The 25,950-nt window shown below is 43.4% G+C and overlaps 1 long non-coding RNA gene and 1 pseudogene across 2 annotated transcripts; one reads left to right on the top strand and one right to left on the bottom strand.

Moving 5' to 3' along the window:
- Nucleotides 1–907: 907 nt before the first annotated feature.
- LOC308562904 lies at nt 908–14,635 on the bottom strand. Its single transcript, XR_013999693.1, has 3 exons — nt 14,570–14,635; nt 1,882–2,059; nt 908–998 (listed from the first exon to the last, which is right to left on the bottom strand). It is a non-coding gene; the product is annotated as an uncharacterized lncRNA (long non-coding RNA).
- Nucleotides 13,795–14,311, top strand: LOC308562797 (small ribosomal subunit protein eS24 pseudogene; annotated as a pseudogene). The gene has a single exon. The product of its transcript is annotated as a small ribosomal subunit protein eS24 pseudogene (transcript).
- Nucleotides 14,636–25,950: the final 11,315 nt, after the last annotated feature.

Raw genomic sequence — 25,950 nt, 5'->3', positions numbered from 1 at the left:
CACTGTGCCTGGCCCCATACGTGCTGAATGAAAAACAAAACAGCATTCTTTAAATGCCTAGGGGCCATCACATGGCAAGGAAGAGGATTCCTTCTGGTTTGTTCTTGGTGGATGGGCAAGGGGGGCTGGGCGGGGAGCGAGTTAAAGTTGCAGGAGGCAGAATTTTACTGAATAAAAGGAAGAGGTTACCTCTGGCTGGTGTTGCTCAGTTGTTAGAGCACTGGCCCAGCCACTGAGGGTCACAGGTTTGATTCCTGGTCAAGGCACGTACCTGGGTTGCAGGTCCGATCCCCAGCCTGGTCGATGTTTCTCTCACATCTATGTTTTTTTTCTCTCTCCCTCTCTCTCTCCCCCCTTCCTCCCTCCCACCCTTATACCTGCAACTTTGCTATAATCATTTACTAGCTTCAGGAGTTTTTGGGGTTCTTTGTTTCTACTCTTTGAAACTGTCTACATAGACAAGCATGTCATCTGCAAACAAAGACAGCTTTATTTCTCCCTTCCCAATCTGTATGTTTTATTTCCGTTCTTGTCTTGATGCAGTACAATGGCTAGGATGTCCAGTACAATGCTGAATGGGAGTGGTGAGAGGGGACACCCTTGCCTCATTCCTAAGTTATTTTAGAGCCAGTGCCAGATGTCATATTTTATTTGTAAATATTCTGACATGTATCTCCTAAATATAAGAACTCTTAAAAAAAAACACCATAAGCATAATATGGTAACTTTTAAATTATCAAATCTAAAAAAATCAATAATGTTCCTTAATATCATCACATATAGAGCAGGATGTTTTTAAACCTTTACTCTCTTACTTAACACTCCCAGCCCATCATGTTACACACTATATTGTGAACAAGGCTCTGTGTACACTTACTATGATTTCTCCTTCCTCTACAGTGTGGAGCTTGACGTAGGTCCCCACTGAAGCCTCCTTCGGGATCTCACCATGCTTGGTATTGATCATGGGACACTCCAGCTGATGAGGATGCCTGGATCTGAAATTAGACAACTTGTTAAAAAGAACTCATTTGTAACACAGCCAGTTCATAAAAGTGCAGCCCTCATTGTGCATCACCTTGTTCCCATCATGACAATCGTACCACACAACAAGACTGAGCACTAATAAGCTACTTGGGCTTAAATCCTGGCTCTGCCACTTTCTACATATGTGACCTGGAACTTAATCTCTCTCTGTACCTTGGTTTTCTAGCCTGAAAAACGGGAGTGATAATAGTAGTACTTACACTTACCTCATAGGGTTTTTGTGAGGATTAAATTAGATAAGCTAGTACCAGGTAGAGTAGCCCAGCCCATAAGTGTTAGATATAGTTATCATTATCCACTTAATTGCTGGCTTGCAACAACCCCGAGCCTTAGACACTATTATCTACAGATGAGGAAACTAAGGCTTACAGAGGTCAAGTTCCTTGCCCAGGTACACAGAGCTACAATAAGTGGCCAAGCCAGGATGTGAACCTGGGCTGAACTGACTACTAAGCCCACTCTCTTATCTACTGCCTCCCTTGGATGGTTAGAATGTTCTGAACAGGCTCAAGGCCCAGCAACACACAGACAGAGTGTCAGAGCTTTAAGACCTGTCCTGCCCCTTCTTCCTCAAATCGATTCCTTGAGAAAGGAAGCAGCTGACCACCTAAAGTGGCCCTGAAAGTTAGAGGCAGAGAAGGCAGAAAATGCAGCTCCTGGACATCAAACCCAGCACCACACAGGCTGCTTTCCCCACACCCCTCAACCTTTGGGGTTGAGCTGCACCTGCTATCTCTGCCCCCTCCCCAACATCCCTGGCATTCTGCCCTGTAAGTTATATTGTCCTTTTCAACCAGAATCTGGACCCCTCTATGTGCCAAGAACTGAACTTACTTGACCTTTGGGCCCAAGGTCTTTGGGAGACTGTTTCCTAGGGTATTAACCTTCCTACTGAAGCTGGTCCCCTTTTGCTCCCAGGCTTTCTGGAGACGCAGAAGTTTCAGAGGGCTAAAATCCTGCACAGGATATGATTTGATCTGGAATTCCTTAAATCTCTTCACAGGAGAAGGTTCTGTTAGAGAAAGCACAGGAAAGCACATTTGGGGTCTCTGCACAGATGAGGGTGTGGTGGTGGAGGTTGGAGGTATATCACAGTCACCTGCCTGGCTAGTCTGGTGCATAGTGAAATTAAGAAAAATACAAGAGGGAAAAATAACCCAAGACTGTGGTCCATGTATTGTCCCTCTGTGTAAGGCCCTGAGCTAGAGCCTTTATAGCCACTGCATCCAGACAAATGTCACTGGCCTCATTTAAGAGGTAAAATGAGAAGCAGAGAGGTTAAGTCACCCAGGAAAAGGCTGAAGCTTGGATCTGAACTCAGTCTATCTGACTGACTCAAAGCTCATGTCTTTTATCAGATTACATTTATCTGGGATTGGGGGTAGGGGTAGCAATAAACGATAAATGGACAACCAGCCATAGAACCTTGAACAAGTCGCATAATCTCTTGGAACCCTCATAAGATAATTGGAAGAATCACAGATAAAAGTATGTGCTATGCACCTAGCACAGTGTCCAGCACATAATAGGCCCTTCAAGAGAGTTATTAAGAAGTTCTCCAAGCAAGGAAGGAAGCTCAAGACATTTTGGGTATCTCAAGAACTTGAGGAATTCACCAAAGTCTAATAGGTACTGCAGGCAAACCTGATGGCAACTAGGTGGCTCAGCTTCCTTGCCCTGAGGGGGCGGGGGGGAAAGTTCTTCAAGAGAATACTACTCAGAAATAAAAAGGAGTGAACCAACTACTCAAAAACACTACTCTGAGTGAAAGGAGCCAGATGCATAACAGTACATACAGTATGATTCCATTTACATAAAACCCTAGGAAAGACAAATGCTACCTATATGGACAGAAAGCAGATTGCTGGCTGCCTAGAACCAGGGGTGAAGGGTAGGAATTAACTGGCAAGGGGCACAAGGAAACTCTTTGGGGTGATGGACCCTATAACTTGATTCTGATATGTTTCTCAAAATTAACTGAACTACACATTTTAGATATGTGCATTTTATTGTATGAAAAACCTCAATGATGATTTTAAAAGTAGGTCTCCAAGTATCAGAATCAAATGTTAAAGTTAATGGTAATAGAAATAAGTCCAAACTACAGAGGAGAAGGGCCTGGATTAACAGAGCACATATAAAAAGGCCTGAGTATAACCTCTTTAGAAGGCATACTGGCAATATCTACCAATATTTTAAATGTGCATAGCCAGTACACACTGGATCAATGATTTGATTCAATGTTCTAAGAATTTATCCAATATGTTTCCTTGCACAAGTATGCAAAGGTAAACACATCAGGAAATTCAACATAGTAGGGTAAAAGTGAAAATTTGGAAATAACCCAATATATCTGTAAAAGGTGATTTGATTAATTAATTATGGTATATCCATACAATAGAATGAAGTTCAGCTATTAAGAAACATAGATCTAGACTTCTGATTCCAACCAAAAGGACTAACATAGACTAGATTTACTCTTCCTCCTGAAACTACTAAAATATCAGGCTAAATGTATAAAAAAATGATTTTCAAGACATTGGCCACAGTCTTGAAAGGTAGAAAACAAAGGGTGTGAGCCTTACTATTGCCCCAGCTTACTGACTGGAGATTTTCTGGGATATGGTGCAGGGAAGGGAAACCCAAGTGCTCTCTCTGAATTGATGAGACACAACTGAGACTCCAGAGAGTCTCAATTATGCTGGAGTTCACAGCTAGAGTTCGCAGAGCAGCGTACCAGGGAGGAGAGGGCTGCAGAAGAGAGAACTCTGGTCTTCCAAGGTACACCTTCAATCTCAGCTGAGTACTGCACAGCATGTGTATCATGTTAGGAAACCAGCGGAGGTAGGCAGCCTCTAAGATAGCCCTCAGTGAGCCTCACCACGGCCCTGGTTTTCGCACAATGGTAACATCCTCCCATTAAGTGTGGCTTGGGCTTGATTCTAAAGAACAGAATACAGCAAAAGTGATGGGATGTCACTTAGGATTAGGTTTAAAAGATTGTAGCTTCTGCCTGGGGCACATTCTGTGTTGCTCTCTTACTCCTAGGGAAGCAAGCTGCCATGTCATAAAACAGCTCTGTAGAGACATTCATGAGGTGAGGGACTAATAGTGATATAAGTGAGCTTGGAAGTGGCTTCCTCCCAGCTGAGGTTTCAGATGAGACCACAAGCCTGGCAGACAGCTGCAACCTCATGAGAGAACTTGAGCCAAAGCACCCAGCTAAGCCATGCTCAAATGTCTGGCCCACAGAAACTGAGAGATAAGTTTTTGTTGACTTAATTCATTAAGTTTTGGGATAATTTGTTACACTAGTTCCCAAGGCTGGAAAAGAACCTTCCAAAATAATTAGAGGATACATCATCACAGCTCACATAGGACCAGAAGCAGTTCCTGTTCCCAACAACTAGAACAGAAAACCTCATGAGTCAGGAGCACCATGAAATACGCAAAATGGTTTTCCATCATAAATGGGGCGAAATTAGCTCTAGATTGAACACTGCTCTCATCCCACCTAACAGAACTTAAAAGCTAGCCTCCGAAAGATAAAAATACTTCCAAGTAACTTAGCTGCATGCCAGAGCAAAACTCAGGAATATTTACAGGAATAAAAAAAAAATATGTAGCACCCAAAACTCAGTTTCTAGCATCCTATGAAAAATTACCAAGCATGCAAAAAAGTAGGGAAGTATGACCATACAAGGAGAAAAAACAATGAATTAAAACTGACCCAAAAATGGCAGATTTCATATTAAAGGACATTAAAACAATTATCATTTATTAACAGCTATTATCACATACAAAAAGAGGAAAGTTATAAAAAAAAAAAGACCCAAATCAAACTTCTAGATATGAAAACTACAAGATCTGAAATGAAAAATACACTGGATGGGATTAATAGCAGATTAGACAATGCAGAAGACTAGTGAACTTAAACACATAGAAATAAAAACTATCCAAAATGACAGAGAGAAAAAAGACACACACGCCCCAAAAGAATAAAGTTGGACCTTTATCTAACATAACACCATATACAAAAATTAACTGAAAATGGATCAAAGATCTAAATGTAAGATCTAAAACTATAAAACTCTTAGAAGAAAACATAAGGCGAAAGCTTCATGACACTGGATTTGGCAATGTTTTCTTGGATATAAAACAAAGGCACAAGCAGCAACAACAACAATAGACAAAATGGATTTCATGAAAAATTTTAAATTTTGTGCATCAAAAGACAAAATCAATAGAATAAGAAGGCAAACTACAAAATGGGATAAAATATTTGCAAATGCCCAGGATATACAGACAACTCCTAAAACTTAGAGAAAACGAAACATGAGGATGTGGAGAAATGGAACCTTGTGCGCTGGTAGTGGTGATGTAAAAGGTGCAGCCGCTGTGAAAAACAAATGGCGATTCCTCAAAAAAATAAAAATAGAATTACCATATGATCCAGCAATTCCACTTCCAGGTATATATTCAAAAGAAAAAAAGGGTCTCAAAAAGATATTTGTGCACCCCCGCTCACAGCAGCATTATTCACTAGCTAAAATGTGGAAGCCACTCAAGTGTCCATCGACAGATGAACGGATAAACAAAATGTGGTATTTTCATACAATGGAATATTAGCCTTAAAAAGGAAGGAAATTTTGACATATGCTACAACATAGATGAAACTTGAGGACATTATACAAAGTAAAATAAGCCAGTCACAAGAAGAAAATTTTGTCTGATTCCCCTTACATGAGGTACTTAGAGTGATCAAAATCATAGAGACGGAAAGTGGAAGGGTGGTTGCAGGGGCTGGGGAGAGGGGGAACTGGGGAGTCACTGTTCAGGGGGTATGGTCTTTTAGTTTTACAAGATGAAAAGAGTTATGAAAATGGATGGTGGTGATGCCTGCACAATATTAGGAATGTTGGGGGTTTTAATCCTCACCTGAGGATATTTTTCTCCATTGCTTTTCAGAGAGAGTGGAAGGAAGGGGGGGAGATTGAGAGAGGGAGGGAGGGAGGGAGGGAGGGAGGGAGGGAGGGAGGGAGGGAGGGAGGGAGGGAGGGAGGGAGGGAGGGAGGGAGAAACTGATGTGAGAGAGACACATCGATTGGTTGCCTCCTGCATGCACCCCAACCGGGTCCAGGGATCAAGCCTGCAACCAAGGTGAGTGCCCTTGAGCGAAAGCAAGCCCAAGACTTACTGAAGGGCTGTGGGAGCTATATGCTTTTACCTGCATCATCTCACTGAATTCTCACAACTTCTATGAGATGAGTTCTATTACACCACATTTTTTAAAAAATATATCTTTACCGATCTCAGAGAGAAGAAGGGAGAGGGAGAGAGACAGAGAGAGAAACATCAATGGAGAGAGTCGTCATTGATCAGCTGCCCCCTGCACGCCCCGACTGGGATCGACAACCCGGGCATGTGCCCTGACCAGGAATGGAATTGTGATCTCCTGGTTCCTACGTTGATGCTCAACCGCTGAGCCACGCTGGGCCAAGCTATTACACCACATTTTACAGATAAGAAAACTGCAGCTCAGAGATAGCAAACAGTTTACCTAATGAAGACAACAACAAACATTTGAAAAGCCCTTTCAGCAACACAGCTGAAGAGAGGCAAAGGTGGATCAGAACACAAGCCAGGCAAATTGCAAAGCTAGTTCTTTTAACCCCTAGGCTCCACTGCCTTCCCTGAGTAAGAGGGGAGGGGGAGGTGAAGGGGGGGCAGGTGGTGCAGAAAGTGCAGAAGGAAAGAAAGGAGGAGACAATGAGGGCAGCACTGGGAGACCTGAGGTCAGAACGCCTGAGGACTGAGGGCCCAGAGGAGGAAACGGAGAAGCAAAGCAGACGTCAAAAGAGATGCTAAGATACTTGAAGCAATTCCAAGCCAGGGCCCGAAAACTCTGAGTACCCCACTAAACCAATAGCTCTGAAAGGTGCACAGTGAGCTTCCTGACGTGGCCTTGAGGGTGGGCCACCAGCCTGGCCACAGGAACGAAAAGTCCAAAGTTCAGACAATCTTCAGCCGCTTGGAGGCAGCATGAAGAGGGCTTTCGTGGGCACATATAAACCTTCCAGGAAGCTGATCATTTCAGAACCAACAGGGGCAGAGCTGGAAGAAATATTTCAGATCAGATCTGATCCGGATTCCTCCACCTCCAATGAGGAAATTAAAGCTCAGAGAAAAAGTAGAGTGCACAACAACAAAGGTAGTCAGTAGCAGAAAGAGGCTGGTAATGGAAAGAAAGTCCCTCACCAATGAGTCTGTCAGGGTCTGAGGTACTAGGATTCGCCACAACTGAACCAGATACAGCCAAGTGGAAAATTTCAAAATACTTTCTTCATGTGAGTCCGGCTAAAACACATTACTCATTCTTAAAAAGTTTAAATGTAGAAATGAGTGAGAAAAACAGAAAAGATAAAATATCTAAGAATAAATCTAAGACTACTTAAGAATAAAAATATCTGAGACTATCTAAGAATGAAACATGTAAGATCTCTATGAAGAAAATTTAAAAACACTATTTGAGGGACACAGAGACTCAAGTCAATGGTAAGATGCACCTACTCCTGGGCAGCAAGAGGGGGGTATAGTGTTGGGACAACTGGGTAATCAGAGCCCTCACCACATACCAGGAAAATTCCAGGCAGATCAAATATTTATATGGTTTTAAAAAAATAAATGATACCTCAAAAGTACCAGAAACCATGAGAATTCTTTTATTAACATTTCTATACTTTTATGAACGTCCAATTAGAAAGCAACTGTTACTCAAATCTCAGAAGCCATTAAAAAAAGTTTAATATATCTGACCTCATAGAAACAAAAAATCTGTAAGACGAGTCAAAAAACAGATGACAAAGTAAGTACAAACCACTGTGACTGTTCATTTGTAATAGCCAACACAAAAAACTATCTACAAAAAGCCTGTACAAATGGGAAGTAAAATGACCCACCATCCAACAGAAAAATGGATAAAGAGCATGAACAGACAGGTCAAGGGAAAAAACTAATTCTTAAGTAAAAAGATGTTCAAATCAACAATTAAAAGAATAAATTAGTATAAAACAACTTGAATTAATATAAATTAATGTGAAATAAGTAATATGCATACACAGTACTTCTAGGTTTGGGAATTACATGTAAATATCAATTATTTATTATAAAAACTTCAGCCCGGCCGGGCGTGGCTCAGCGGTTGAGCATCGGCCTAGGATCCAGGAGATCGAGGTTCGATTCCTGGTCAGGGCACATGCCCGGGTTGCGGGCTCGATCCCCAGTCAGGGGTGTGCAGGAGGCAGCCGATCAATGACTCTCTCATCATTGATGTTTCTGTCTCTCTCTCCCTCTCCCTTCCTCTCTCTGACATCAATAAAGATATATTAAAAAACAAAAACAAAAAACATCCCAAGTGTGGAAGCTGGTCAGAAATATGGTCACATTAAGCTTCTGTGAGTCCCCGAGGCTTTAATTAGAGGAGCAAACAATGAGAATGAAAGGAAGAGATTCCAGTTGTTCTACAGGAGACGTGTTCTCTGAACACAAAGGGAAGAGAAGCCTTCAGAGGCACACCTGGCTCCTGGCTGAAGACTATGAAGTCATGTGGCCTTAGGTGGAAGAGCTCACAGGGAGAGCTGCCCAGCACGGACGAAGCTAACCCAGGTGAGTCCCTGAGGAGCAGGGGCAGACGAGGTGACCACAGGCAGAGCTCCCTTGGTCTACCCATGCGCACAGGAAGACTCCTGCAGGGAGACACTCCTACTCTACTCCAGGGCCCAGGGCAGAACGTCCTTCCCTTAAGTCCGAAAAGACAACAGAGCCTAGAGACGAGAGTATGGGCTCTGCAACCAGATTCAAGTCATGGCTCCACCACCAGCTAGTTGTACAGATATTGGTTCAAGTGAATTCATCTCATCTGCACCTCAGTTTCTTATCTGTAAAGTAGAAACAATGGTACCTGCCCCATAGGGTTTGTTGTGAGGATTAAATAAGACAATACAAGTGAAGAATTTGAAAGAGTGCCCAGCACACGGCAAGTACTCAAATGTTAGCTGTTACTAACTTGTCTGCCCAGAAAGTGGTGCTGGTCTACTGTCAGTTCTCTCTTCACACAGTTGTTCCGGGACCCACAGGACCTGTAACCTGGCTATAGAGCTTCTTCCCAAATGCCGACTTAGCTGGACAGCGCGACTTCCTGCCAAGGCTTTGCGTCAGAGAGCAGCTTGGCCCCTGAGTAGGGAGAAGCTTTTCCAGGATGGCCACTTGTCCTCTCCTCAGACTGCAGGCACCCATCAGGAGAAATACCAGAGCTCTTCTTGCTCCCTCTGTACATACAGCCTGCTCCCTATTTCTCTCTTTTTTAAGCTTTTTTCTTAAATTCTTACCTGAGGATATGTTTTTATTAATTTTGGAGGAGAGGGAAAGAGAAACATCAATGTGAGAGAGAAACCTCATGTACACGCTCCGACCAGGGATGGAACCCGCACACTTTTGGTGTATGGGATGACACTTCAAGCAACTGAGCCACCCGGCAGGGCTGCTCCCTCCTCCTCCATCAGATCATCACTAAGTCATAACAGAAGGGCGTCAAACTGTGGCTTCCAGGAGGAAAGAGGAAAGAATGACGTCACCCTCACCTACGGGAGAACTGCTTGTACACTGCAGACCACAGCCATGCAGCTGACACAAGCAGTGACCAGAGCACGTTCTGTCCTGCACGAGGGGATGGCAGCTCAAGGCAGAGTAGAAGTGGGTGCTCTTGGGGAGATTCTCACTGCCTACCAGAGGAAGTGATGCTCATGGCCTAACACCATCACTTCACCATGTCTACTTTCCCAGCTTCATCTCCCATCTTCCACTACCATGGATCTCACCCAGACACTGGCCCAAAAGGGTCCTCCAAAAAAGCCCTCCTCAAGCCCTGTATTTTTCTGCCTTAGCTCATATGACAGAGACGGCTATGCATTCTCCAATACTCTTTTCTCCACTTCTACAGGAAAAGAGTACACTTTCCAGCTTCCCTTGACAGAGGTATAGCCAGGTACACGTTTGGGATAATGTCATTTTTTAAGCATGCATAGGGTTTTAAGGTACTGTACATACATTTTCCAAGGAGCCAAAGAAAACATTTAGGAGTGGATCTGTGCTAAGACTGGTGGGGAAGGGGATATTCCAGGATATATTTTGGGCATCAAAATAAATCTGAGGAGGCCGGCCAGGCGTGGCTTAGCGGTTGAGCATCCATCTAGGGTCCAGGAGATTGCGGTTTAATTCCCGGTCAGGGCACATGCCTGGGTTGTGGGCTCGATCCCCAGTCAGGGGCATGCAAGAGGCAGCTGATCAATGACAACTCTCATCATCGATGTTTCTATCTCTCTCTCTCCCTCTCCCTTCCTCTCTCTGAAATCAATAAAGATATATTTTTAAAAAATTTAAAATTTTAAAAATAAATCTGAGGAAAGAAATATAAACAACTCATATACTTCTTCATATGACTGCCCATTTTACAAAAAGGCTTTGGGGGCCCAAGGTCACCTTGAAGAGGAACTAGTGTTCAAACCCAAGGTTAAGTGGGGTTAAGTTCCACTAAGAGTATCATACTTATTGGCTTCTGAGTAAGATACACAAGTACATAAGATACATCCCAATTTTACATGGAAAGTTCTGGGGAAATAATTTTGAGGTCAGAAGTAACACAAGAGAGGAATTAATAGAACAAAATTAGCCCTCGCTGCTTTGGCTCAGCGGTTAGAGCAGTTAGAGTGCTGGCCTGTGGACTGAAGGGTCCCAGGTTCAATTATAGCCAAGGTCACGTACCTCAGTTGCAGGCTTGTCCTGCAGGCTTGCCCCAGCCCTGGTCAGTGCATGTGCAAGAGGTAAGCAATCAATGTGTCTCTCTCATGTCAACATTTCTCTCTGTCTCTCTCCCCTCTTCCACTCTCTCTGAATAAGCAATGGAAAAAATATCCTTAGGTGAGGATTAAAAAAACAGAGAACAAAATTAGGCTGCAGCCCTAGTTCTGCATTTATTAGTGGTGTGAATTTGAGCACACTATCTAACATCTCTGAAGCCCACTTTCCCGTCTGTGAATGGGGATAACAATGACCTCATAGAGTTGTTATGAGGATTAAATAATAAGCTTATAGTTGTAAAATATATAGAACAGTGCCTGGTACACAGAGCTATTACATAAAATGAATTTTAAAATACACATATTGAATGTAATCATAAAGTGGTTTTACAGGAAAGAAACACTTCTGTTATGTAGATACAGTTCAGAGGATTCTAGTAGAAATTCACAAGCTCTGGAAAGGACAAAGGTCCCAAAAGCTAAGAACAAAATGACATCAGTGAATAGTGACCCATTGTAAATAAGACCCACGGGGCTTACTAGTAAATGGAGCCCACGCTGATGGAAAAGAAAAATACCAGGGCTGCGTCCACCTGAGTAAAGAGCGAGCCACATGCAAAAACATACTGAAGGAATTTCTCTGTGGAATCTACGGCAAAAGTGCACACATCCGCCAAAAACCCATCCTGCCAGGATGGTGTGTTGTCACACTGCCCCACTAGGGGTCGCCCAAGGTCATCCAGAGAATTTGGGAGGGAGAATTCAATTCCCAGCCCTGTCTGCTTTCCTGGACACCAGCTGCCTCTAGGATCTGCAAGATGCCTCCTGTTCTAAGACGCTCAAGGGACCAGTGGACCCAGACCCATGGAGCCCTCGAGAGCTTAAATGAAGGGATTCTTCAGTCTGGAGTGCCCAAACACCACACTTTGCACCATCCCCTTCCATCCACACTACAGGCACATTACAAGGCAGCAGGGAAATTGCTAATTGCATTTTTTAGGAAGGGAGAAAGGGGACAAAAGTCACATGCAAGCAAAAAGGATATCATACCCATTTTACAAATGAAGAAATTGAGGCTCAAAAAGGTTAAGCAGCCCGGCAGGGCAAGTCTCAGCGGTTGAGCGTTGGCCTAGGATTCGAGGTCACAGTTCGATTCCCGGTCAGGACACATGCCTGGGTTTCGGGTTCGATCCCCAGTCGGGGGTGTGCAGGAGGCAGCCAATCAATGACTCTCCCATCATTGATGTTTCTATCTCTCTCCCCCTCTCCCTTCCTCTCTCTGAAATCAATAAAGATATATTTTAAAAATTTTAAAAAAAGGTTAAGCAACCTGTCTGGGGTCACACTGCTAGGGAACTTCAGAACCAGAATTCACACTAGGTGGGCCAGACCCTTGTCACTTGGTTACTAATCCCCCACTGTCAGGTGGGTCTGGGAGAAAAGACAAACAGGTAAGGAGAGTGTATGTAGGAGGAGTCATGAGGAGATGACCACTTCCTCTCCCAAAGTTCTTCCATGCCGTCCCAACTGGTCCAAGAAGGCTGCCCCCTTTCTCCACTGAACCATGACACATAAGGACAGGGTCTTGGCCCTTCCTTGGCTCCCCATCCTGGCAGAATGCCAGAGCTACAAAGTCAGTTTATTTGCTCAGCCAGGGCCCCTGAGCCCCACTCAGAAAAGCTCATCTTCAGTGCTCAAATGTGACTTGATTTCCTCCATCTCCTGGTCCCCGCTCTCCCCTCAATGTCTCCTTTCAGTTTCCCAGTCTCTCCTCAAACTCTATCACTTCTACAACCAGAATCCCACTCAAGTCCCTAGACTTACCCACTGCTCCCAGCCTGGCCTGGAGCCCCTCCTCTGGCCTCTCGGCTTCATGTACCACAGTGATAGTCTCTTGTTCTCATATTTAAAAACCCATCCTAGTTTAATTTTTTAAAAATTTTGGGGGTAACATTGGTTAATAAGATTATATAGGTGTCAAGTGTAGATTTTTATGCTACATGATCTGCATATTGCATTTTGTGCCACCACCCAGTCAAATCTTCCTAATTTATATATAGAAAAATGCCTACATTTTAAGCACACTGCCCCATGAACTGCACCAGCCTCTTCTCTTTGTTTGTCTTTAATCCTCACCTGAGGATATGCTCTTATTGACTTCAGAAAGCGAGGGAAACATCGGTGTGAGAAACACTGACCCGTTGCCTTCCATACACAGCATGACTGGGGATAGAACCCGCAACCTGGGAATCGAACCCTTGACCTTTTATGTATGGGACAACGTTCCAACCAACTGAGCCACACCAGCCAGGGCTGCACCAACTTCTTAACTGGCCTGATTCTCCCCAACCTGCCTCTTATCCATTACCCACAGGGTGGTTTTGGGTTTTTCTTTCAAGTACAGTTGACCCTTAATCAATGCAGGGGTTCGGGCACTGACCTCCCACAGTCAAAAATACATATATAACTACAGTCAGCCTCTGCATATGTGGATTCCCAACCACCGCAGAGTTGACCCTTAAACAACATGGGTTTGAACTACATGGGTCAACTGAAAAATCTACATATAGGTGGACCCACACGGTCTACCCCTGTGTTGTTCAGAAGTCAATTGTCTGGCTATATCACTGCCCTGGCCAAAACCATCCAGCAGCTTCCCCCACTCTAAGGATAGAGACCTACAGAAACAGAATATGAGCACTCCTCTTCGAGAAAGAAAAAAATACAGTCAGATAAAAATCCACCCTTAAGAAAGGAATTCACTTCAGTTAAATGGAATCTGTTAAGCAGTCTCCTTGGACCTTAAAGGATATTGTTTATTCAGATGCTGAGCTGTAAAATGTCTCAGTCTGGGCTGTTTTCCTTCCTGGCTGCTTGAAAATCAACTTCCATCATGAATGACAAAGTAACTGTGCAGACCAGGACGTTCATGACCAACAGACTACGTCAGCAGAAACAAATGATCATTGGTGTCCTTCACTCTGGGAAGGCAACAGTACCCAAGACAGAAATTCCAGGGAAAACTAGCCAAATGTGTAAGACCACACCAGATGTCATCTTTGTGTTTGGATTCAGAACCCACTTTGGTGGTGGCAAGACAACTGGCTTTGGCAAGATTTATGATTCCTTGGATTACACAAAGAGAAATGAACCAAAACACAAACTTGCAAGACATGGCCTGTATGAGAAGACGGCCTCAAGGAAACAGAAAGGAGCACAGGAACAGGAGGAAGAGAGTCAGGGGGACCGCAAAGGCCAGTGTTGGTGCTGCAAAAAGTGAGCTGGAGATAGGACAACAGAGGAACCAAGATTATTCAGTGACTTTATCTGTGGTGATTGTGCAGATTTTTCATGAGAGGATTAATAAACTAAGAACTTTTAACAACAAAAAGTCTCCATCTGGGTCCTGACCGGTGTGACTCAGTTGGTTCAGGGTCATCCCATGCACTGAGAGGCTGCTGGTTTGATTTCTGGTCAGGGTACTTGCCCGGGTTGTGGGCTTGATCCCCAGTGGACCTGCAGGAGGCAGCCAATTGATGTTTCTCTCTCTCTCCCTCTCCCTTCCTCTCTATCTAGAACCAACAAAAACATTTTTTAAAAAGTCTCCATCTGGGATGATGAAAAAGTAAATTTAAACCCAGTAAACAAAGAGCATAGTTTCACCGTACCTGTAACCTGTAAGCCGCTGGTTAACTTAAAGTTAACATGTGAGGAAAAGTAACCACCTATAACCCTGGCCGGTGGGACTCGGTTGATAGGGCATCGTCCTGCACCAAAAGGTTGCCGAATTCAGCTCCAGGTCGGGGCACATGCCTGGGTTGTGGGCTTGATCCCCGGTGGGGTGCGTGCAGGAGGCATCCAACCGATGTTCCACTCACATCCATGTTTCTCTTTCTCCCTCTTCCTTCCTCTTTCTCTAAAAAAAATCAATTAAAAAATATTTTTTTAAAAAGGTAACCATTTGTTGCATTCGTTTCTCTTTAGTATTGCTTTGTCCACGCCCCATAGTTTTCTTTTTTAATAAACTTACCACTTTAAAGTGGAAAATGAAATTAATTTAGCAAATGTTCACTCGTTTCCCTATTTGGTGAAGCCCTCCTGCCCACCTCTCAGTACAGGCAACCATTGATCCACATTTTATAGATTCCTTTGCCTTTTCTAGAATTTTACATGAACAGGTCATATATTTACTCTTTTGTGCCTGCATTCGTTCACTTGGCATGTTTTTGAGATTCATTTATGTTAATTCATGGATGTGTAGTTCCTTTTCACTGCTGAGTAGTATTCCATGATAAGAATATAACACAATTTATCTTTTCACCAGCTGATGGATACTTGGGTTGCTTACAGTTTGGGGCTATTATGAATAAGGCTTCTATGAACCTTCATGTACAAGTTTTTGTGTGGACATACGCTTTGATCTCTACCAAAAATGACAGATTTCTCTGTGGCGCTTCCTGCTACTCCATGCAAAAAAGTAAGTATTCTTGCCTGGCCAGCATGGCTAAGCAGATGAGCATCAACCTACAATCCAGTAGATCAAGGTTCGATTCCCGGTCAGGGCACACGCTCAGGTTGTGGGCTTGATCCCCAGTAGGGGGCGTGCAGGAGGCAATGACTGTGTCATCATTGATGTTTCTCTCTCTCTCCCCCTCTCCCAGAAATCAATAAAATGTGTTTTTTTTATTCTCTTGCTATTGATTGATTTACTGTAGAAGCTTGCCTTTCCCATATGAAACACACACACACGATTTGTGAAGCACAGATTACAAAATTGTAGGAAGTCATAAACGTAACTAGTGAAGATTCTTTTGTGCAACTTTCCCTTATTACTTGCCAAACGTTAGGCAAAGCACAGCATAAGCATTTTGTCATATAGTGCCGATATTCTCACTTCCTGTACAGGAAGTTGGGCTCAGGGAGGGGAAGGGAATGACCCAAGGTACACCCAGGAGTGTCAAGGGATCTCCCAGGGCCAGGCCTTGAGGACTGGCTCCACCACTAACTTTGTGTAGCCTCTCCCTGTGCCTCACTTGGATGATTCACTCAGCATCACAGATCTCTGAGACTCTTCTGGAAAGTCCTGGCTTCAAATATTCTGCTCCCACAAATAATCAGAATGTCCAGGAAATGACCACATTTCATCAACTACTAGATGGTCAGCACAAAGTCAGGACAGCATAAAGTCAGGACAATAAACCCAGCAAGTGGAGCCAGGTGGGAAGTTTTCTTATCTAACTACTCTTAAGTTAGTCTGGGTTTAAGGATATACCTTGAGGAGCCTGACCCTTGAGAAGCCAAAGAAACAAAGACAACAAAAGCAGCCATTAAATGGCTCAGCAGAAAGAGAGGTTTGTTTTTGCTCCGGAGAGGAAGGGGGTGAGGGGAGAGGGGAGAAAGGCCTCTACATGGAAGGGGGAGGAGACCAGAACCAGGAGTAGGTGAGGGAGGGCGGGTACTGCTGGGTCATGACACGTCTTCCAGTAGCTGAGGATCCCCGTGGGTGGAGAACGTAGAAATGAAGTCCTCTGTGTTTCTGCAAAGTAATGGGCTTGCTTCACTTGTTAGCAAGATTTGCTGAGGGGCGTAGGGAAAGTGATTCCAATGAGAAGACTAAGCACAACCCAGATGTGCTTGTAGGCAAGCAGGCTCCAGGGCCCAGGATGATGAAGAATTAGAACTTTTGCAATCTGCAGGCATCGTGGGGAGTGCTTGGGACTTCCCCAGACTACAGAAGAGAATTTCCAATGGTGTTATCAAGACCCAGGGCAGGGAGATCCAGCTGACACAGAACACCTGAGTGAGTCCATAATGACTGTGAACATAGCAGCTGGAGGAACACCGGAGGACGCGCTTGCAGAGGCAGGGCAGTTGGTGTGGGGTCAGGAGCATGGGTGTGGGAGTCAGAATGTCTGGGTTTAAAATACTGTCTGCTACTAGAGATAATGAAAAAAGGGTCAATCCTTCATAAAGATATAAAAACTTTCAACATATATGTACCTAACAAAGCACCAAAATATATGAAGCAAAAAAGGACAGAAATGAAGGGAGGAGTCAATTCGACAATAACAGTTGGAAGCTTCAACACCCAACTTTCAATAATGGACAGAAACTAGGCAGAAGGTCAACAAGGAAACAGAGGACTGACACTGTAACCCACGGAGTGCTTTTTTATCTTGTTCCCGTCACCCCAAGTCAGTCTGCATCACCACTCTCTCCCTGCACTAGGCACAGCCTCCTCCCATTGTCCTCTACAAAGCCACCACTGCCATGCTTTGAAAACGCAACCATGCTATGTCTCCATTCCCCTACCCTCAGTGATTTCCCATTGCTCAGGGAATAAGATACACGCCCTTTGCCATGGCCTCCAGCCCTGCATAATCTGGCCCCATGCATCACCCTCCCCTTCGCCTGCAGGGATCCAGCTACGCTGTTCTTGTTTTCTCAAACTCGCCAGACTCGTTTTTGTCTCAGGGTCTTGGCTCTTTGTTTCCTCTGCCCCAAGCACCCCCTCCACCTCTAAAGATCTACGCATGGCTGGAGTTTCCAATTCACTGGAGAGTCTACTCAGTGTCACCTCCTGAGATGGTGCTCCTCTGACCAACTTACCGACAGTGGCTCAGACGCTCACCCTCTCTGCCCGTACTCTGTGTTATTTTTGTCCCCAGTACTGATCAGTATATGACATCATCTGTTTATTGCCTATCTCCTTTGGCTAGAAGGTGCTCTCCATGAGGCGGGGCCTTTGCTTTATACACTGCTTTTACCTCCAGTGCCCAGATCAGAACTTGGCCCATAGAACATGCTCAATAAATACCTGTTGAAACAGAAATGAGAGCTCAGCTGTAGGACCCACAGAAAAGCGGGACTTTGTGTTTGGTGTAGGATAAAGTTGACAGCTCAAACTAGAGGGAGAAAGGCAGACAAGTCAACACAGGGTGTTGGGACCACTGGGGAGCCATGTGGGGAAAAAAAAGATGTGGATTTATCACAGGCATGTAATTTGGCTCCCTCTTGAAATGCCACTTTGGAAATGCATAAGCCCACACGAAAGGAGAATGGGAAAGGGGATGACAACTAAATTTTTGAGGGTAGAGAGTAAACGGACAACTACTGCCTATCAGACAGAGAAGCCAAGCAGGCAATGAGGTGAAAATTTAACCTGATTTGTCCCACAGAATCCTTAAAAGGCTCCGAAATTAGTGGTAGCATTAGAAGGGGGCATGAAGGTGAGGTGAAGTGGGGGCTGTTACAGGAAGGAAGATTAGTAGGATTTAAAAAGCTTACAAAATAAAAACAGTCAAATCCTAGATTTCCCCCTCTCCCCCCACCATACCCATGAGTCCCCATTGCTGCCACCCAGAACCTGGCAGATCAGAAATTTGTTTTTAGGAGAGGGTAGAAGAAGGTCCCTGGACAGATGGACACCAGGCACAGGAGACAGAGAAGATACCAACAACGGAGGGACTTTATGAAAGTGTAGTAACTGTTGAGGACGTCCAGACCCTCAGCCCCCTTCCTCCACTCAGCTCTGGGCACGCTGCCAGAGAGGCGCAGAGCTCATGCTACTAAATGGTGAGCCCCCACCCCCACCCCAGGCTTTCATCCCCCACTTGACTCCCAGAATTCCCCGCACAATGGGGAAAAACAGACTCCTATCAGGGCATACTATCAAGAAATTCCAGTTCACTCAAGATGAGAGATTCTAGAAAGTCCTAGAGAAGAAAAATTAGGTCATATACAAAGTATCAGAATTCTGCAATACTGAAAGCTGAGACACAACAGAACAATGCCTTCGAGAGCTGATGAAATTTCTGGGTATCTACCCCAAAGAATGGAAAACAGAGGCTAGAACACCCACGTTGACAGCAGCATTAGTCACTGTAGTCAAAGGGGGAAACTCAAGTGCCCTCTATTAATGAGTTAATAAATTTAAAGAATGTGATATATACACACAATGGATATTATTCAGACTTCAAAAGAAAGGACATTCTGACACAGGGTATAATATGGATGAACCCTGAAGATATTATGTGAAGTGAACTAATCCAGCCACAAAAGGACACCGTATGATTCCACTTACAGTGTACCTAGAGTAGTCAAATTTATAGAAACAAAAAGTAAAATGCTGGTTTCCAGGGCAGGAGAGAGGGAAATGGGGAGTTACTGTTCAGTGAGTACAATTTCAGTTTGAGAAGATGAAAAGGTTCTGGAGCTAGATGGTGGTGACAGTTGTACAACAATGTGAATGGACTTAATGCCACTAAACTGTACACCTAAAAATGGTTAAAATGGTAAATTTTATGCTATGTATATTTTTCTACAATAAAAAGAAATGTGGAAAAAAAGACTTCCAACCGGAACTCTTTTCATCCATTCACAAGAGTGCAACTGAGAATTTATCCTATAATTGTACACATGTGAAATTACATATGTATGAGGTGACTACAGCTTTGTTTGTGACAGCAATACTGAAACTGACCCAAATGACAATCCACAGGACAGAAGAAAGATACAATAAGAGGTAACTGCTAAGAAGAATGAGGAGGCTCTTCCTGTATGAAGAGAGAAAGGCCTGTAAGATATATTGATAAGTGAAAAAGGCAAGGTGGAAAACAGTGCCTAAAGGATCACTTACTTAATGACTCCTCTCAAAGTGTCAAAATCAGGGTAAAGAACAAGAAGTTTCATTGTCCAAAAGGCCAGAGGGGACAAATTATAACCATATCTTCTGAATGGGTAAGACTTTATCTTAGCCAAGATATTTATCCTAAGGGTAGAAGGCAGATCCAGGTTTTGTGGCTCCTGAAACATATAATTTGGGAGGCCTTCATTAAGAAAAAGAATGGCCCTGGTTGGAGCCTCGTCCTGGATACCAAAAAGGTTGCGGGTTCCCTTCCTGGTTGGGGCACATACCTAGGTTGTGGGCTGGGGTGTGTGTTATCCTCACATCGATGTTTCTCTCTCTCTCTCCCCACCTTCTTCTCTCAATATCAATAAAAACATATTCTTGGGTGAGGATTTAAAAAAAGGAAGATGAGATGAGGGCAAGTAAGGGTCCTTAAAGCACAAGCCTCACGAGCTTCATGGAAGAGAATCTATCTTCACTACAGAAATTCAAAGGCTTTCCTTTCCTGGCCCAAATCTGTCTTTTCACCCTCTATAGGAGTCTCAGGAAGCCGCCTCCTTGGGATCTACCATGAAAATAGTCCATGAAAAATAGCATAAGAACTCAATTCTTTGGAAAATGGCACCACAAATCCATGAAGACAGGAAAAATAAAAAATGGTAACACATTCAGAAAACAAATTATTGGGATTCTTTTTTTTTAGAGAAACATTGATTTGTTATTCCACTTATTTATGCTGTCATTGGTTGATTTTTGTATTTGCCATGACCGGAGACTGAGCCCACAACCTTGGTGAATCCGGACAACACTCTAACCAACTAAGTTACTGGGCTATTGGGATTCTTAGCTCTTGCTGTGAACCAAAGTAAGTTCCAGATGTAGTAAAGGGTTAAATGTTAAAAATTAAGCCATTAAAAAGCAAAATTAAGCCCTAGCTGTTTTGGCTCAGTGGTTAGAGCGTTGGCCTGTGGACTGAAGGGTCCCGGGTTCGATTCCGGCCAAGGGCATGTACCTCGGTTGCAGGCTCGATCCCAGTGCGGGAGGCAACCAATTGATGTGTCTCTCTCACATGGATGTTTCTCTCTCTCTCTCTCCTCCTTCCACTCTCTCTGAAAAGCAATGAAAAAAATATCCTCAGGTGAGGATTAAAAAAACAAAGAAAAATAAACTAAATTAAAAAGAAAGCATACGGGGAAAAGTACGCAGGTGAATACCCTTTGATCCCTGGTATCTTTCTGAGGCTGAAAGCAATGGACATCACAAAAATTGACATTTAACCAAGTGAAAAGTTTCAACATTAAAAAACAACAACCCAAAACAGCTTAGAAAAATGTAAGGCAAATAATCATCTGGGGGTGGGGAACCCACCTGCAACAAATATGACAAACAAGGGCTAATTAAGCAGTCATGATTAAAAAGGGCTTGCAAATCAAAGGGGGAAGGGACGGGTGGTTGGGAGCCAATCTGCCCAGAACCTGCCACCCTGTCATGCAGATTATTTCAAGCTGAAAACAATACAACCCCTACAAGCTCAGGCCGAGTTTGGTATACTCCCCTTTCCTGCCTAAAGACATTCAGATGGCAGAAACCTTAGCACATTCACTTTAGAGAGCGTATGCATGAAGTGTGGCAGACGGGGAGGAGCTAAGCAAAAATCTTTTCTATAGGTTCCCGCTGTGTCACTGTTTCTGGGCGACTCTGCAGGAATTTGTTTGCCAGGTGTCTGCTCTTTCTCATCGGCCTATGAATTGCCTGCCTCCCCCTCCTCAGTCCAAAATGACATATATGCCTAATTTAGCGTCACTGTCTCTCGAACTTTCAGGCTTCTGTCAATTCCTCGTGGGCACATATTAAAATTTGATTTTCTCCTGTTAGTCTACTATATGTCACTTGAATTATCTGACCAGTCAGAAGAGCTAAAGGTGTAGGGGAAAGCTTCCCTGGTCAGACATCAGAAAAAAGACTCATGAGGACTTCAAAAGATGTAGAGATTCAGGACACAAATGTCCAATAATTGGGAAATTTAAAAATATTCAATCTCAGTGATAGTAAAAAATACAGATTAAAAAAAACTAAGGCTAGCCCTGGCTGGGTTGCTCAGTTGGGTAGAGCATTGTCCTGATACTCCAAGGTTGCAGGTTCAATATCCAGTCAGAGCACATACAAGAATCAACCAATGAATGCATAAGTAAGTGGAACAACACATCGATATTTCTCTCTCTCCCTTCCTTTCTCTCTAAAAATCAGTAAAAATTAAAAAAAGAAGAACCAAAGGCCACTCTTTAGCCACCAAATAAGCAAAGATTAACTCAGACTTGCTACTTGATGTGACTAAGGACTGAATGAGACAGGCACTCAAAGTCTACATATGCTGTCATGGAGAGCACTTCAGTAATATGCCCTTAAAATATTCACTCCTACTCTCTGCCCCAGTAATTTCACTTCAGAGAATCTACTTCAGGAGAGTCTTACAATTGTAAAGATATTGCAGCCCTGTTGAAAACTGGGCAGAAATGTAAATAAGAGGGAGGAGAGAGCCCTGGCTGGTTTGCTCGATGGTTAGAGCGTTGGCCTGCAGACCGTCAGGGTACTGGGCTGAATTCTAGCCAAGGGCATGTACCTCAGTTTCAGGCTCCATCCCCTGCACTGCATGCGTGTAGAAAGCAACCAATAGATGTCTCTTTCTCATATCGATGTTTTTCTCTCTCTCTCCTCACTCTATTCTCTCTGAAAAGCAATGGAAAAAATATCCTCAAAAAAAAATAAAAATAAAAATAAAGAAAGAAAAAGCCCAGCTGGCGTGGCTCAGCGGTTGACTAGGATCCAGGAGATCAACTCCCAGTCAGGGCACGTGCCCGGGTTGGGGGCTCGATCCCCAGTGGGAGGCGTGCTGGAGGCAGCCGATCAATTCTGACTCCCTCTCCCTTCCTCTCTCTGAAATCAATAAAGATATATTAAAAAAGGGAGGGGGGAGGAAAGAAAACATCTCTCAGGCTGCATTATATTTGCATGTGTTTACATGACCACGGAGAAAGGGAGGAACACATACCTGTTGTCACTGCTAATGCAAGAACGTGGGAGAGAGCAGGGAGCTCACTTTTTCTTTACACACTTCTGCATTGTTTCACTTGGCATAATTTACATGGAGTATTTGCTTTTGTAATTTAAAATTACTCCAGAGATAAGAGATTCCCACACAGAAAACACTGAAACCTGCCAAATGGAATTTGACCCCCATCCATCCTGTCACTGGGACTCTAAAAAACAATGACTTAAAATACAATCATTGAGCCCAGCCGGCATGGCTCAGTGGTTGAGTGGTGGTCCTTGAACCAGGAAGTTACAGTTAGATTCCCAGTCAGGGCACATGCGGGCTCGATCCCCAGTGCGGGGCATGCAGGTGGCAGCCCATCAATGATTCTCATCATTGGTGTTTCTATCTCTCTCTCCCTCCCCCTTCCTCGCTCTGAAATCAATAAAGACATGTTTAAAAATAATAAAAACATTAAAAAATAAAAATTTAAAAACCCCAATATAGTCATTAAGTCTCCCGAGCGAAATAGCCAACTCTTACCAGCTGATTTCTACAGCCGACTGATTACTATAGCTGTGACTAAAAGTGCCTGTACCCAGTGGTTTACGGGCAGGAGGGCAGAATACCAGAAACTGAAATGGGATTGTTTTTTTAATCCCCAAATTAAAAGCACACCACTCTCTATTTAATCTGTGGCTAGGAGCCAAAAGGCATCAAGTCAAGTGATGGTAGCATCCCTACTTGCAGGTCACCGCCACATCCCTGCCACACCCACTCCCCTAAGTTAATATGCTATAACTTGGGCCCATCTGAAATATCCTTTTCATGCACACTGTTTGCACAGGAAGAAAATTAGATAATTAAGCACAACTAGATCACAGCTTAGCCTGCCTGAGCAGACAGGTAATATTAGGTATTTTTCCCCACCATTTAAACCAACAAAGATAAAATAAGGATAAATCCCAGTGTTGCCTAAGCTGTAGACAAAAAGGCATTTACATTTACATAGGTATTACTTTTAAAAATACATGACTTAGATGATAGAATGTCAAAAAGGAGACCTTTACGACTATCAGATCCAACCCTCTTACTTCTCAGCTGAATTTTACATCCCCAGACTGTTTTGTAACTGCCACTTTATACTTCTTAAACCCTTTCCCTTGCCCAAACCCTTTGTGAAGGTCTAGTTGACAGGTTCCCTACCTTCAAACACACAGTCTGACATGCACTAGGCACTCAAAAACTAGATTAATGAGTGGATGCCCAAGAACTAGGAGCAAGCCAAGCAAATTGTGGTTGATCTACTTGCTTTTAAGATGCTGTCAAGCTGAAAGCCACATTAGATGAAAATGCAGAACCTCATGTGAGAAAGCCACAGATCTCTTAGATCCTAGAGACAGGTCTTCATTTGTTTGGCCTTAGTTAGCCTGAGCTGCTTCACCTGTTCACTCTACCTCCAGTCTCCTCCCACCTTTCCTCAGGTACCATCTCAGGACTCCCACAGGAGCCCCTGCAGGCTAACTGTCCTAATAAATATACCTTGACCATCCCCCAGGTTAGTGTCCACAGACTTTTCCCACTGTAACATCCGGTTGTATGGAGGTCCCAGAGCTGCTGTAAGCAGTCACCTCCTGGTGAGGGGCATGTAGTTCTTTGCAATTTTCCACCAGAATGAAGAGTGTTGCAAAGAACAATCTTGTATAAGCATTTATCTTTGGCCTGAGATTATTTTTCATGATAGATTCCTAGAAATGGATTTACTGGTTTAGAGAATGCACACATTTTAAATTCTGATTGTTATTAATTAAGACACTTTACACGGTAATTCTCAAACTCCACCTATTTAGATTTTACCTGAGGTATTTGTTTACAATGCACACTCCTAACAACACGAGCTGGCGAGGATGTGGAAAAAGGGAACCCTGGTGCACTGTTGGTGGAAGTGCAGACGGGTGCAGCCGTTACGGAAAACAGTATGGAGGTTCCTCCAAAAATTAGAAATAGAACTACCTTAAAAAATAAAAAATAGCCCTAGCTGGTTTGGCTCAGTGGTTAGAGCATTGGCCCTCGGATTGAAAGGTCGAGGGTTTGATTCTGGTGAAGGGCAGGTATCTCTGTTGCAGGCTCAATCTCTGGCCTAGCCCAGTCGGGTGCATGCGGGAGGCAACCAATCAACATGTCTCTCTCATATCCATGTATGTCTCTCTCTGTCTGTCCGCCTCCCGTCCACTCTCTAAAAAGAAAAAATAAATAATGGAAAAAATATCCTCAGGTGAGGATTAACAAAAAATAATAAATAAATTAATTAATTAAATAAAAATAGAACTACCTTATGACCCAGTAATTCCGCTTCTGGAACACTAATTTGAAAAGATATATGCATCCATATGTTCATTGAAGTATTATTTACAATAGCCAAGATATGGAAGAAACCTAAGTGCCTATCAATAGACAGTTGGATAAAGATGTTTTATATATAGCTTCAAAACATCTTCACATATACATATATGAATATATATATATATATAATGGTATATTACTCGGCCATAAAAAATGAAATCTTTCCATTTGTGTCAACATCAATGGATCTAGAGGGTATTATGCTAAGTGAAATAAGTCAGACAAAGAAAGACAAATACCATATGATTTCATTTATATGTGCAATCTAAAAAATAAAAAACAAAATAGAAACAGACTCATAGATACAGAGAACAAACTAATGGTTGCCAGATGGGGGGTAGGGAGATGGGTGAAAAAGGTGAACAGATTAAGGTGTATAAATTGGCAGTTACAAAAGTCACAGAGATGTAAAATACAGCACAGGGAATATAGTCAATAATACTGTAATGACTATGTATGGTGCCGGGTGAGTACTAGACTTATGAGGCGATCACTTCGTAAGTTATATAAATGTCTAACCACTGTGCTGTACACCTGAAACTAACATAATATTGACTGTCAGCTGTAACTGAATAAAAAACCTTGTTTCCTTTTCTTCTTGTCCCATTTATCCCCTCTATACCCTCTTCTACCTCCTCCCACCCCCCTTTCCCTCTGGTAATCACCGTCTGTGTCCATATTGTTGTTTTTTGCTTAATCGCTTCACCTTTTTCACCCAGCCCCTCAACACCCCTCCCTTCTAACAGCTGTGAGTCTGTTCTCTAAAACAAAAAAAACCCCACCATTTTAAAAATGCAAAATCTTCACACACTAATAGTCTTGCTCTACCTCCCAACCTTCCTCCTCCCCCTCCAGGAAGTCTGGGGAGGGACTCCCAAGGCTTCAGGCTAAGGGGAAAAAGGAGCTGCTCCCTTTCATTTGCTTCAATGCACCTCATCTAGCACAAGACGGGATGATGCACTAGGGGGCTGCTGCTGGTGGCCAAA

This window comes from Miniopterus schreibersii (genome assembly GCF_964146895.1).
Source record: "Miniopterus schreibersii genome assembly, chromosome: 10".
In the NCBI taxonomy this organism is placed as follows: Eukaryota; Metazoa; Chordata; class Mammalia; order Chiroptera; family Miniopteridae; genus Miniopterus; species Miniopterus schreibersii.
Note: the sequence above shows the minus strand (reverse complement) of the source record. Positions and strands in the feature narration are given on the sequence as shown.